Below are 15283 nucleotides of genomic sequence, written 5' to 3'. Positions count from 1 at the left end.
CTCACTGAATACTTGCAAGGAGTCAAGTGTGGTGTAATATGTTGAGTTATTGTTAACAAGAGAGAGACAAGTGTTAATGATTAACGTAGGGACGTGTAAAGGCAACAGTCACAGTGAAGTTCACGCAGTGGAGGAATTGTCAAGTGAAGACTAACGTAGTGTTAACGATTTAACGAGCTGTCGTTAATTGAGTAATTAACGTAAGGGGTTGACGGTCTGTGATGATCGGAGTCAATTGCGCTGTAATTAAGCTTCCATAATTCGTTGGACTGATCAGCTCTGTCTGCGGACAGAGTGATTAAGCACTCGTAGCTAATTAAAGATAATTAGTAATCGCCACTTAGTGAATTCACCAGGCGTTGATGTTGTTGTTTACACGGAGTATTTGAGCATTGTTTGTGATTACCGTAGTACTTTGTTGCTGACTGCTGCGATCAGTCAATTAACGTAATTAATCACTTCAGGCAATTTCTTTTGGTTGTCGTCTGGTGACGAGAGTAGAGTCATACTAGGGATCTGTGGAGCTGTGTCCCTGATTTCCCGCCTTGCCTGTCGGTGTATCGGGTTACAACAGGGCAACTTCTTAATGGGAGTTGCAAAGAGTGTTCACACTGGGTTGTGATAGGGGGGAGTCACTGTTAGACTTCCGCCTAGTTACGTGGGTCTCTCCTGGGGGGCGGGAGGACCCCTGAGTTTGTGATTATAGTAGCTGTCAGGGAAACCGCGACACTATTGATTGCCTGCTTGTGTCTTTGTTTCAGTGGATCCTTCATTTGTTCAGTTAGTTCATGTTGTCATCCCGAAGTGTCAGCAAGATGGAGCCTGCTGTCACTTCTCGAGGGGCTGTTGAATAGCTGTGTTGCAAATGCCACTTGATGTACAATAATGTAACCATTCGCTGTGGTGTAACTTAGTCTGTGATATTTTTCTTTGATTTGCAATATTGCGTCATCAGTGGGCACACCTGTGTTCAGGTTAGTTCAGTATGCAGCCTCACAGCAAGGGTGGCTATTTAGCTGTTTGTTATCGTGCTACTGGATTGACATTAACGTAATGTAAACTCGGTAATGTAGTAGTTAGTCTCTTGTTATTAATAAATTGTTATGCTAGAGAAAACAGTCTTTGATGTCAACCCTTCAACCATATTATTCCACCATATTTCTGCATATTATTAAATGTTGATATGATCTTGATAAGGCGGCTGTTCTTGGGAATTCGAATTCCAATTCATAGCGCCACTTCAAATATAAATATTTGATTGTGAGAACCCGTCGGTTACCCTTTATTAGTTTTAACGTCCTGTTAACTAGGAGGAGCCAGCGGCCTATTGTGGACATGTTTTCACCCTTGGTGGTGGAGGCCTGGCAGTTTGCTCCCGCTTTTCCTTTTTCTATTGGACTCATGCTTAACTGCCTTGAGCAGACTTTAAACTTGTAGTCCACCTCTTAAGGGAGGTAGGCGTAGAGAAAAATCTCACAGTCCATAAAGGAGGAACACGATGACAAAACAACACCAACCAACCCACAAACTATAATAAATTGGGGGCCTGTGTCCGGGAGAGTGAACTGACACACCCACACCCTGTCCAAGAGTGGATTTGAACACCCTTGCTGAAATAAACTGTACTCACCTAGTTGTGCTTGCGGGGGTTGAGCTCTGGCTCTTTGGTCCCACCTCTCAACTGTCAATCAACAGGTGTACAGGTTCCTGACCCTATTGGGCTCTATCATATCTACACTTGAAACTGTGTATGGAGTCAGCCTCCACCACATCACTTCCTAATGCATTCCATTTGTCAACCACTCTGACACTAAAAAAGTTCTTTCTAATATCTCTGTGGCTCATTTGGGCACTCAGTTTCCACCTGTGTCCCCTAGTGCGTGTGCCCCTTGTGTGAAACAGCCTGTCTTTATCAACCCTGTCAATTCCCTTGAGGATCTTGAATGTGGTGATCATGTCCCCCCTAACTCTTCTGTCTTCCAACGAAGTGAGGTTTAATTCCCGTAGTCTCTCCTCGTAGCTCATACCTCTCAGCTCGGGTACTAGTCTGGTGGCAAACCTTTGAACCTTTTCCATTTTAGTCTTATGCTTGACTAGATATGGATTCCATGCTGGTGCCGCATACTCCAGGATTGGTCTGACATATGTGGTATATAATGTTCTGAAAGATTCCTTACACAAGTTTCTAAAGGCCGTTCTTATGTTAGCCAACCTGGCTTATGCTGCTGCTGTTATCCTCTTGATATGAGCATCAGGGGACAGGTCTGGCGTGATATCAACCCCCAGGTCTTTCTCTCTCTCTGACTCTTGAAGTATTTCATCTCCCAAGTGATACCTTGTATCTGGTCTCCTGCTTCCTACCCCTATCTTCATTACATTACATTTGCTTGGATTAAACTCTAACAGCCATTTGTTCGACCATTCCTGCAGCTTGTCCAGGTCTTCTTGAAGCCTCAAGCTGTCCTCCTCTGTCTTAATCCTTCTCATAATTTTGGCGTCGTCAGCAAACATTGAGAGGAATGAGTCTATATCCTCTGGGAGATCATTTACGTATATCAGAAACAGGATAGGTCCAAGTACAGAGCCCTGTGGGCCTGTACTGTGTGACCGCAGGTGTATACTCTCTCTTGGGAAGACTCACAGGACAAAGATGGATAAGGTGCAAGCGTTTGTGGAGTCAGGCAAGCCTGAGGACTTAGAAGGTTGCACGAGGGATCAATTGAAACAAATAGCAGAAAAATGTGGCATTAGGCTGAAAGCATCTAAAGTAGCTGGGATGAAGGATGAGATCCTGAGGCAGTTAAGAGCCAGAAGTGAAGCGGCAGAGCAAGGAGCCCAAAAAGGAGCTGAAAGTGGAAAGGAGGATGATGGGCAGGATGAAGTGAGATCCCTGGGATCATGTAGGAGCAGTAAGAGTAGCCGCAGTAGCAGGAGTAGCCGAAATAAGAGCTTGGAGAGATTCCAGTTAGAGCTCCAGATGCAGTAACAACGAGAGGACAAGGAGAGACAGTTTCAGCTGGAAAATATGAAGTTAGAACTCCAGATGAAAAAGGAAATAGAAAAAGAGAAAACCAAACTGGAAGTAGAAAAAGAGAAAACCAGAGTATGAGAACTGGAGTTGGAACAGGAGAAAGAAAAAGAGAAAGCAAGACTTGAGGTCGAAAAAGAAAAAGACCAGGTCGAGAAAGAAAGAGAGAACAAAACAAATGCAGATAGAAGCGAATAGAACCTTGGCTGAGCAAAGGATTGAATATGGGTTGCCAGAGAGCACCACCCGGGTATCACACTCACCAGATGTTAGGGTTAGGGAGAAGGACATTCCCTTGTTTGTGCCAGAAGAGGCAGAGAGCTTCTTCGAGCATTTTGAAAAGATAGCCAGTATGAAGAGTGGCCACAGGAGGAATGGGCCCAGCTGGTCCAGTTAAGATTGACCGGTGCAGCCAGGGAGGCATACACCCAATTGTCACTGGAAGAGTGCCAGGATTATGCCACAGTAAAGAGCAGCATATTGCGCTCGTTTCAGTTAACCCCAGAAGCGTATAGGAAGCGTTTCAGAGAGATGATCAAAGTTGGAGCGTGTACGTTTGCTGAGACAGCAAGAGATCTGGTAAGACGATTCCAGAAGTGGATTGAGGCTGCTGGAGGTGGATCTTACGCTGACCTGAAGCAACTGATGGTCATGGAGAAGTTCTTGGAGATGATGCATCCCGAAACGAAGTTCAAGATCCAAGAAGCAGGGATAAAGGAGGTGAAAGATGCCGCAGATAGGGCGGATATGATTACTGAAGCATATAAGAGCTTGAGGGAGAACAGAGTGAGAAGCGAGGCGAGATGAAGCAATAGCAGACCCAGTAGAGTCTGGGGAGGAAGAAATTATGGAAGACCCAGAGGAGTCTGGGGTGAGAAAAATTTTGATAAATGGGCAGATAAAAGTAAGTACCCTAAAACTCAGAAGAGTAGGTCGCGCACTTCGTCTGAAAGTGAGGATGGAGGAGCCAAACGAGAAACTAATCGTTATCCAGGGAATCAAGAGTCCAGTAAAGCTCCACAGAGTACGAGTAGTACGTCTGGCCCGAGGAACTCCAATACGAGTGGGCAGAGTCAAAGCTACTCTGGTACATATAGAAGAGACTTTTCCCAGGTGAGGTGTTACAATTGTAACGGATTGGGCCACGTGATGCGAGACTGTCGGCAGGGCAAGAGAGTTGTGACCCTGGCCATGTGTGACCCCCGAAGTAAATATGCTAAGGTGTTCCAAGACAAACCACAGAAGGTGAACTTAGTGAACGAGAGGTATAGGCAGTTCATCAGTAAAGGTTGGATCAGTATAGCAGGCCAACCTGAAGTAGAAGTTGGTATTTTAAGAGATACCGGAGCTAATCAGAGCTTGATTACGAGAAGCCTGATTGGGAATGATCGATGGTTAGCTGGCAGGAGCAAGATGAAAGTATATGGGTTGTTGTCTGAGAGTGACATGCCCGTTTGTACTGTCCAGCTAAGGTCGGAATATGTGTCGGAGGAGGTGATGTTGGGAGTGTGCCCTGACATACCTATTCCAGGAGTCCAAGTGATCCTGGGGAATGACTTGTGTGGGACAAAGGTGTTGCCAAGAGTCATAGCGGAGACTGTGTCAGAGGAGTGCCCAGAAGGCCACGGCACGGGTGGGACACCTGAGAGAGTGAACCTGACTGACATCCGAGGAGATGAGTCAGGAGACCGCCAAGCCATTGAAAACCCTGTCTCGGTAGTGAGGGAGGCAGAGGTGGCCGACGAGGAAGACACTGGAGAAGATGAGACAGTGTCAATTCAACCAGTAGAGGATATCGACATAGATATAGCGTGGCTGTTTGATGAAGGTCCTGCCCAGGAAAATGAAGTCTCGGTGAGGTCGAAAGTGAAGATGACCCAGCCAAAGAATCATCATGTGAAGAGAACGGACCTGAGTAGAGCCCAGCCTGCTGAAATTAAGAGTCGGAAGGTGAATGCAACTGTGCTGAGTAGAAGTGAAGAAAGATGTGGACAGATCAAGGACGGGTGTAAAACGTCAAATTGTCCACGAGCACAGAAGCATATGGATAGTGGAGTTCAGTTGTGGGAGATGTCGAGAGTTGACATGTTTCGCAGAAAACGTGGAGGAGGGATAGTGAGGAAGAGTAATAGCCGAGAAAATGAGAGGAGAAGAGACAGTATGTGTGGAGAGATGCTTACGAGCACACTAGGAGAGGTAAAGCGACATGTACGGTCGAGTGCTGTTGAGAGTAGTACAGTGCTCGAAGAAACTTTTAGAGAACGAAGAAGAGTTGAAGGAGAAGAAATGGAGTTGTATAGAGGTGAGAAGTGTGGGAAGAGGATGATGATACAAGTATGGAGGAATAGAAGAAAGCCGAGGACTCGATGGAAGTCAAACAGGATGAGGTCTCGGATAAATGAGGAGACGAAAGGGAGGATCGTCGGTGAAGACGAGGGAGTGAAGTATGATGGCAGGAGACGAAAGTATAATGGCAGTAGATGGAAGTGTGAAGACGGCAGAGCAGGTACAGACAGTAGACGTCTGACTCTGAACGTGAAGAGAAGAAGACGAGGTAACGGAGGGTGGAAACAATAAGTAGAGTGGACCGATGGAGTGCAGGCGTCCTAGAAGGACAGCCTAGCCAAGAGGTGCCAGAGAAGTCAAATCGTTTATGAGAAGATCATGTTTCTGGAGAGTTGTGAGCCGGATGTTGCAAGGTGCAACGAACTAATTGTAGACTCCTAAGGGAGTACGTAAGCAGATCAACCGGTCGAATCAATCGGTTGAAGAACGAGACAGTGAGGTGGCGGATGTATTATCTCGAGCTTTGCCACTGGAATAACTCTCAAAAATAAGGGGAGGGGAATGTTTTGATCTCAGCCTACAGGAGAAACAAGTCTCCCCCTTGAGAGTTTTTCAGCAAGCCTGACCTAACTGGAAGGTCCAGGAAATAATGGAGGTGATAACACATGTGTAAAATAGCTGGTTGGATATGATGAACAATTTAAGATTATGGGCAGTGAAGAAGAAAACAGATAAATGACTGGCTAGGAGATGTGGACATTTTGCTGGAGGCGTGAGGCTCGTTTCTGGAGGGCTTTGACCTTACTTGAGGCCAGACATCGCAAAGGGAAAGCCGCGCTCCGTTGAGCTCCCGTCAGAAAGGAACCCCTAGTGATATATCTCCAAGAGAAGAGAAGTGTGCAGACGTGCCAGCTGTGGAATTGAGCTGAGAACGTTGGGTCTCAAGTCTTGGACGGCGAGGAGAGTTTAATAAGATGCTCAGAGACATTTTCGTGGGCTGTGTGGAGCGCCCTGACCAGACGCCGTCAGAGGGAGAGCGCCCTCGACCAGATAATCTGTGTTGCAGGTTTGTCTTTGGGGAAGAAGTTGCCGAGAACTTCGAAGCCAGAACAGAGGGAATAGTTGATGAGACTCCAAGGTAGTGGAGCAGAGGACCTCGAGCTGTGAGAAGAAACAGTGAAGAGGAGTGTCACGTGCTTCTGTAGAGGTGGTGCAGCACCATAGTTGCTAGAGGGAACTTCATGGTGTAGCAGCCCAGAGAGCTGTGGAGGACCCTAGCAGAAGGGTGAAGCACCGTAGTTGCTCAAGGAAACCTCATGGAAGCAGCCTGGAGAAGCTGCAGAGGATCCTGGTAGCTATGCACGGAAGGACCTGAAGATATCAGGGTAGTGAACTTCCAGAGGTGGAGGGGAAGTTCTGGTGGATTACTTGTAGGGAGTTGATAGTGTTTGGTTGTCATTAGCATGCAAGACGCAGTGAGAGATGAGTGATTGTTTGCATTCTTATGTCAAGGAGTGTTTTATACTGAAGTTTAGAGTTACAGTCGTAGGCTTGGATTACCTACAGATGTATGTGTTCTAGGATTAATAGGGTGATCGTTTGATCATTTTTGTGTATCAAGGAACAGTTATACTGATATATGTTATTGCATTCACATGCTGACTTTCCTTGTACACGGTTATATATATATATATATATATATATATATATATATATATATATATATATATATATATATATATATATATATATATATATATATATATATATATATATATATATATATATATTTATATATATATATATATATATATATATATATATATATATATATATATATATATATATATATATATATATATATATGTCGTACCTAGTAGCCAGAACGCACTTCTCAGCCTACTATGCAAGGCCTGATTTGCCTAATAAGCCAAGTTTTCCTGAATTAATATATTTTCTCTAATATTTTTCTTATGAAATGATAAAGCTACCCATTTCATTATGTATAAGGTCAATTTTTTTTATTGGAGTTAAAATTAACGTAGATATATGACCGAACCTAACCAACCCTACCTAACCTAACATAACCTATCTCTATAGGATAGGTTCGGTTATGTAGCCGAAAAAGTTAGGTTAGGTTTGGTTAGGTAGGTTAGGTAGTCGAAAAACAATTATTTCATGAAACTTGGCTTAATAGGCAAATCGGGCCTTGCATAGTAGGCTGAGAAGTGCGTTCTGGCTACTAGGTACGACATATATATATATATATATATATATATATATATATATATATATATATATATATATATATATATATATATATATATATATATATATATATATATATGCGAACAAGCCTGAATGGTCCCCAGGACATATGCAACTGAAAACTCACACCCCAGAAGTGACTCGAACCCATACTCTCAGAAGCAACGCATCTGGTATGTACAAGACGCCTTAATCCACTTGACCATCACGACCGGACATAATGAGGTGATAGCCGAGGCTATTTGAACCACCCCGCCGGCGGTGGGGTGGTTCAAATAGCCTCGGCTATCACCTCATTATGTCCGGTCGTGATGGTCAAGTGGATTAAGGCGTCTTGTACATACCAGATGCGTTGCTTCTGGGAGTATGGGTTCGAGTCACTTCTGGGGTGTGAGTTTTCAGTTGCATATGTCCTGGGGACCATTCAGGCTTGTTCGCATTTGTGTTCCTCACGTGTTGCCCCAAAGAATGAGGTGATTTGGTAAAATGCTATGCCCAAGATAACTATCCGAGTGCCGGCGGTGGGGTGGTTCAAATAGCCTCGGCTATCACCTCATTATGTCCGGTCGTGATGGTCAAGTGGATTAAGGCGTCTTGTACATACCAGATGCGTTGCTTCTGGGAGTATGGGTTCGAGTCACTTCTGGGGTGTGAGTTTTCAGTTATATATATATATATATATATATATATATATATATATATATATATATATATATATATATATATATATATATATATATATATATATATTATCTTGCTGATGGTGCAACAGTGTATGTAGACTTGATCAACTTGAGGGGCCTTAAACCACACAAAAATTCGGAAAAAATCTAATATTTGTGAAATATTTATAAAAATACTACAACGTTCTGGCAACACTTTGGCGCAAACCGGATACTGTTATGATATAAATTAAAGTATTTATGGTACATTTGCATGCGTAATTGTGCAGAATCCGGTGCCCCGCGGCTGTGGCGCGCCAAGAGTATTGCGTCGTACGTTCTAAACGTCAAATTTTTCGTAATAACGTCGTAAATATCGATGTATGCATAAGAAGTAAATATACACTCATTGGCAACCTTCTCATCCCCTGTTTGGCTATAGGGATTTCCCAGCTCCCAGTCACCTTGTGTGTATGATAGAGTGCGGACTGTTCTGAAGCGCGCTCCATTATCGTTCCTGGAATAGCGCATTGTTGCGTCTACTGCACAAACTCTTATAAAGAGATAGTGCCAGAAGATAAGAGCAGCAAATCTGGCACTCGGTCGCCGTCTTTATCAGTAAAAGAAAGCCGCTTTAGCGCGAAGAGTAATATCCAGTGAGAGATGGTGGCGCACCACACCTCCTCAACCTTCCTCACACCACCTCAACCTTCCTCACACACCACCTCAACCTTCCTCAACCCTCCTAGACCCTCCTCACACACCTTCCTAGACCTCCCTCCCTCCAACAAGCTGAGACAGGCTCCTGAGGAAGGTGATCTAGCAATCATGCAGGTGCCTACTAGTGCCCAATGCAGTGCCACCTTGAGGACCCACAATTCGGACCAATGTCAATAGGTTAGTATGTTTTAGTGTTATAATTTGATAGTTGGTAATAACTGTAATATGTATGTGGAGGATATATATATATATATATATATATGTATATATATTTTATTAAATATGACCGAAAAAGTAAGATTAATAATTCTAACACGAATTTTCTCAATCTTTCGTACATTATGCTTCACTGTTGGAGGTAAATCAAAAATCACTTCTCCAAAATTCATTTTTATTTCTAGTCTGACGCGACACGGGCGCGATTCGTAAAACTTATTACATTTTCAAAGACTTCACAAATACACAACTGATTAGAACTTGCGTTTCCCTGATTTTATATCTACATTTGAGTGAGGTGGGAAGGGTGATGTGGCATTACATTTGAGTAAGGTGGGAAGGATGATGTGGCATTAGAGGATATTAATAGGGTATTAAAAGTATCAACACAAGACAGAACACGAAACAATGGATATTGAATAGAAGTGTTTGTAGAAAGCCTATTGGTCCATATTTCTTGATGCTTCTATATTGGAGCGGAGTCTTGAGGTGGGTAGAATATAGTTGTGCAATAATTGGCTGTTGATTGCTGGTGTTGACTTCTTGATGTGTAGTGCCTCGCAAACGTCGAGCCGCCTGCTATCGCTGTATCTATCGATGATTTCTGTGTTGTTTACTAGGATTTCTCTGGCGATGGTTTGGTTATGGGAAGAGATTATATGTTCCTTAATGGAGCCCTGTTGTTTATGCATCGTTAAACGCCTAGAAAGAGATGTTGTTGTCTTGCCTATATACTGGGTTTTTTGGAGCTTACAGTAAAGCTTACAGTGGAGCTTTTTTGGAGCTTTTTTCGGTCATATTTAATAAAATATGTCTACAGGAAAGACTGCTACCAAAATATACTAATGTGTATATATATATATATATATATATATATATATATATATATATATATATATATATATATATATATATATATATATGTCGTACCTAGTAGCCAGAACTCACTTCTCAGCCTACTATGCAAGGCCCGATTTGCCTAATAAGCCAAGTTTTCATGAATTAATGTTTTTTCGTCTACCTAACCTACCTAACCTAACCTAACCTAGCTTTTTTTGGCTACCTAACCTAACCTTACCTATATATATAGGTTAGGTTAGGTTAGGTAGGGTTGGTTAGGTTCGGTCATATATCTACGTTAATTTTAACTCCAATAAAAAAAAATTGACCTCATACATAGTGAAAAGGGTAGCTTTATCATTTCATAAGAAAAAAATTATAGTAAATATATTAATTCAGGAAAACTTGGCTTATTAGGCAAATCGGGCCTTGAATAGTAGGCTGAGAAGTGAGTTCTGGCTACTAGGTACGACATATATATATATACATATATATATATATATATATATATATATATATATATATATATATATATATATATATATATATATATACATATTTATATATATATATATATATATATATATATATATATATATATATAATTTTTTTTTTTTGTTTTTTAATTTTTTTCAATTTTTTTTTTCGTTTGTTATCAGGGGATGTGCATGGAACTTGCACACCTTGCTCAATGGATGCCTATCTGCAAGGGTGCCAATTATGAACGAAATTTGTCGAAGTCAAGCTCAGCTACAGGTGGCCGAACTTTGATCTCATTTTACTCAGGTAAGTAATTTACAACTTCGAAGTACTTCATAGCTTTCATTTATTAATCAATTTACATGCAAATTACACCTTATATGTAGAGTTTGTGCTTCCACAGCACATACTAGACATTTTAGTCCAAAGTCCATTTGTTGATTTTATAAAAAAATTATAAACATCATATATTTCATATTTTTGGAAGGGGTAACTTTGAATAATTATATTATTGCACTAAACACTTTTTTGATAAAACTACTCACAGCAATCCTTTATTATATGCTTATTTTAATATCTGAGTGTTATAGAAATGCTTTTAGTTGACACATGTGTTCCCTGACATTTTTTGAAAATGTTGAAAATTCGTTGCATAATACGTTCTGTATTTTTTTCTCCTTTACAGTTTAGGGTGTGACGGTGAAACCTGGATCAGTTGCAGCCCTTTCTATAACCATTTCATAAATAATTTTATAAGCAAATTGAGCAACTTTTAATTTAACCAGATTATGTCCCCTTGAGGAGGTTGATAGTATCAGGTGGTGAACCAGGAGATAGAATACCACTTGATAAGCTGATGATAGAGTTCTGATGGTGTTAGAGTGCAACCTGATTGTAATAGTATAGAGTATAGGATTCATTATTATTATATGTGTGTATGTATTGTGTATGTGCTTTGTCCAGTAAATGAATTCCAATTTGCTGGTGTTTGCCTTTGTCCTAGTGAGGCTTCCCAGGAAATAGTAAAGAAAGAGAGAGAAAGAACCAAGAACCACCACTGTGGACAGGGTAGGATGGAAAATTAGTAAGTCAAAGGAGATTGAGATCATATCACATAAATTGGAGTGGGGAGTCACAGTGGCTCGAGTGGGTGTGTGCACGTGACAATGAGGCTGAGTGTTGGAGCCGGATCCCCTAAACGTGTGACGTTGAACCCCTCTCCAAGAGCCAGAAGCGCCTAGTGTAATATCCTAGTGAAGTAAACGCACTCTGCCGAGTTGTGGGTTGGGTTGTCCATAAAGGAGGAACACGACGAGAAAACACCACCAACCAACACACAATCTATAATAATTGATAAATTGAATTTTCATAGATTTTGATTTATTTTCATTTTAATTTAATTATTTTGTGTGAATTGCAATGGAATTGAGCTGTGTTGTTTACCATATTGTTAATTTCGTGATCATATTTAATTTTCTATTTTTTAATATTTTCATATAATTTTTTAACTGTTTTCGTTATATTTTAGTGATGGGAACATCGGACACTTGATGTTCCTAATTTTCTGATGTGAACATCCCACAATTTGGGAAGGCATCGGGTGAGGGAGTGGGGAATGGTGGGGATGACGAGGGACCGGAAGTGAGAGATTGTGGGGGAGGACGAGGGGACAAGGGAGGCGCTAATGGTGGGGAAGGACGAAGGGACGGGGGAGTTTGGGATGGTGGGTACAAGGGGTTCGGGGAATGGAGAATGGTGGGGAGGACAAAGGGACAGGGGAAGTGGGACATAATGGGAAGGAAAAGGGGATGGTGGAGTGGGGATTGGTTGGGAGGCCGAGGAGATGGGTAAGGAGAGAATGGTGGGGAGGACTGGGGGACAAGAATGGTTGCTGTGGCTCAGCAACGCGTTGCGTTACCGGGTACTGCTAGTATATAACTATAAATGGATATGTTTGAATGCTCAAAATCTCTAATCTCCGAAAGTTCTTCACCGATTGCCTTGAAATTTTCAAGGCAATTCCATTCGCATCCGAGCAGGTTTTTATATACCTACTAGCAGTACCCGGCCACGTGTTGCTGTGGCTTTGCCAAGCAAGTGCGTTGCTGAGCCACAGCAACCATCCTTTTCCCCCAGTCCTCCTTATCATTCTCACCTCACCCGTCTCCTCGGCCTCCCAACCATTCCCCACTCCACCATCCTCTTTTCCTTCCCACTATGTCCCACTCCCCTGTCCCTTTGTCCTCCCCACCATTCTCCATTTCCCCAACCCCTTGTACGCACCATCCCAAACTCCCCTGTCCCCTCGTCCTTCCCCACCATTACCCCCTCTCATGTCCCCTCGTCCTCCCCACAATCTCTCACTTCCGGCCCCTCGTCATCCCCACCATTCCCCACTCCCTCGCCCGACGCCTTCCCAAATGGTAATTCCCAAACTTTCGGAGATTACAGCGTGTGTTGCTCCTACGGCCCTGTTAGCACTGTTTAAAAAAAATAAAAATGTTTTTTCCTGACACAGGTGAGGCATGTATATAATAGATATATAAAAATACGCGCCTATTCGAATGCAACGTTGTGTGAAAATTTCAAAGCAATCTGTAAAGAGGTTTCGAAGATTTCCCTCACATGAAAAATTCAGTTTTTCAGAAAAAACATGTTTTTTTACCGTCACAGACGTGATATCAATGTAGTTTGTATATAAAAACCTGGCCGGATGCGAATGGAACTTTGTATGAAAATTTCAAAGCAATCGGTCTGAAACATTTGGAGATTAACGATTTTGAGCAAACGAACATTTCCTTTATATTTATTTAGATTAAAAAATACAAAATTAACTATACTCACGAAATGAACTGTATGGTAAACACCACAGCTCAGTTCCAACGCAATTCACACAAAATAGTTTAATCAAAATGAAAATAAATACAAATTTATGAAAATTCAATTTATCAGTGCAATAAGAAACATTCAAATGGAATTGTAACATATTTAGTATAGCATGTACTGGAAGAAAATATTATAGTTGATGAAATTGAAAAACCTGACTTTAGGAGAGGACATTATGGCAACCTTAGAATTTTTTTTAGTGAGTATAATTGGACAGACTTCCAGGCAAGGAAGTGAATGAGATGTATGTCAAGTTTTGTGAAATATATGATAAAGGCACAAATTTTTTTATACCAAAACAGAAATGCAGAATTAGGAAACAGGATTGGTTCGACAGAAATTGCGAGAGGGCCAGAGACCAAAAGACACAAAAGTGGAATCAATACAGGAAGAGGCCAAACCCCCAAACATATCAGAAATACAAAGATGCGAAAAACAACTACACGGCAGTGATTAGAGAGGCAGACAATTTTTTTGAAAAAGGGATTGCAGACAAATGTAAAACAGAACCAGGTCTATTCTGTAAATTCATAAACAACAAATTGCAGGTAAAGGATAATATTCAGAGGTTGAAAATGGGGAATAGATTCACGGAAAATGAAAAGGAAATGTGTGAAACATTAAACGAAAAGTTCCAAAGTTTGTTTGTACAAAATGAAATTTTCAGGGAACCAAATACAATAAGAATTCCAGAGCATTCTTCTTTTTGTACAAACAAGAAGAATAGTAGCAAGAAGTGTCCACAAAGTGGATATGCAGCTGGTGCCTTTATATCATTGCTGAGTAATACATAATAATACCAATAATAATGACTATGTTATCATGCCCTATTTTATCTGCAATTGCTCTATGTGCCCTACATAGAGCACATAGAGGTGTCTAGAGACGAAGTGGAAAAAATGCTCAAGAAGCCAAATAAGAACAAAGCAGTTGGTCCAGATGGAGTTTCACCATGGGTTCTGAGAGAATGTGCACCTGAACTCAGCATTCCTCTTCAACTGATTTTTCAGGCATCCCTGTTTACAGGAGTTGTAGCTGATGTGTGGAAAAAGGCTAACATAGTTCCAATCTACAAAAGTGGAAGCATGGAAGACCCCCTTAATTATAGACCGGTATCATTGACAAGTGTAATAGTCAAAATATTGGGAAAAATAATTAAAACTAAATGGGTAGAACACCTGGAGAGAAATGATATAATATCAGACAGACAGTATGGTTTTCGATCTGGAAGATCCTGTGTTTCGAATTTACTCAGTTTCTATGATCGAGCAACAGAGATATTACAGGAAAGAGATGGTTGGGTTGACTGCATCTATCTGGACCTTAAAAAGGCTTTCGACAGAGCTCCACATAAGAGGTTGTTCTGGAAACTGGAAAATATTGGAGGGGTGACAGGTAAGCTTCTAACATGGATGAAAAATTTTCTGACTGATAGAAAAATGAGGGCAGTGATCAGAGGCAATGTATCGGACTGGAGAAATGTCACAAGTGGAGTACCACAGGGTTCAGTTCTTTCACCAGAGATGTTAATTGTCTACATAAATGATCTACCAGTTGGTATACAGAATTATATGAACATGTTTGCTGATGATGCTAAGATAATAGAAAGATAAGAAACGTAGATGATTGTCATGCCCTTCAAAATGACCTGGACAAAATAAGTATATGGAGCACAACTTGGCAAATGGAATTTAATGTTAATAAATGTCATGTTATAGAATGTGGAATTGGAGAACATAGACCCCACACAACCTATATATTATGTGAGAAATCTTTAAACAATTCCGATAAAGAAAGAGATCTAGGGGTGGTTCTAGATAGAAAACTATCACCTGAGGACCACATAAAGAATATTGTGCGAGGAGCCTATGCCACGCTTTGTAACTTCAGAATTGCT

The 15283-nt window shown here is 41.3% G+C and overlaps 1 long non-coding RNA gene across 1 annotated transcript; it reads left to right on the top strand.

Moving 5' to 3' along the window:
- Positions 1-8721: 8721 nt before the first annotated feature.
- Positions 8722-11480, top strand: LOC138362733 (uncharacterized). The gene is made up of 3 exons (XR_011227915.1): positions 8722-9141; positions 10680-10806; positions 11186-11480. It is a non-coding gene; the product is annotated as an uncharacterized lncRNA (long non-coding RNA).
- The last annotated feature ends 3803 nt before the right edge of the window (positions 11481-15283 follow it).

The sequence above is a fragment of the Procambarus clarkii genome, chromosome 9, assembly GCF_040958095.1.
Source record: "Procambarus clarkii isolate CNS0578487 chromosome 9, FALCON_Pclarkii_2.0, whole genome shotgun sequence".
In the NCBI taxonomy this organism is placed as follows: Eukaryota; Metazoa; Arthropoda; class Malacostraca; order Decapoda; family Cambaridae; genus Procambarus; species Procambarus clarkii.
The sequence above is the reverse complement of the archived record's forward strand: the minus strand, read 5'-3'. Positions and strand labels throughout refer to the sequence as shown.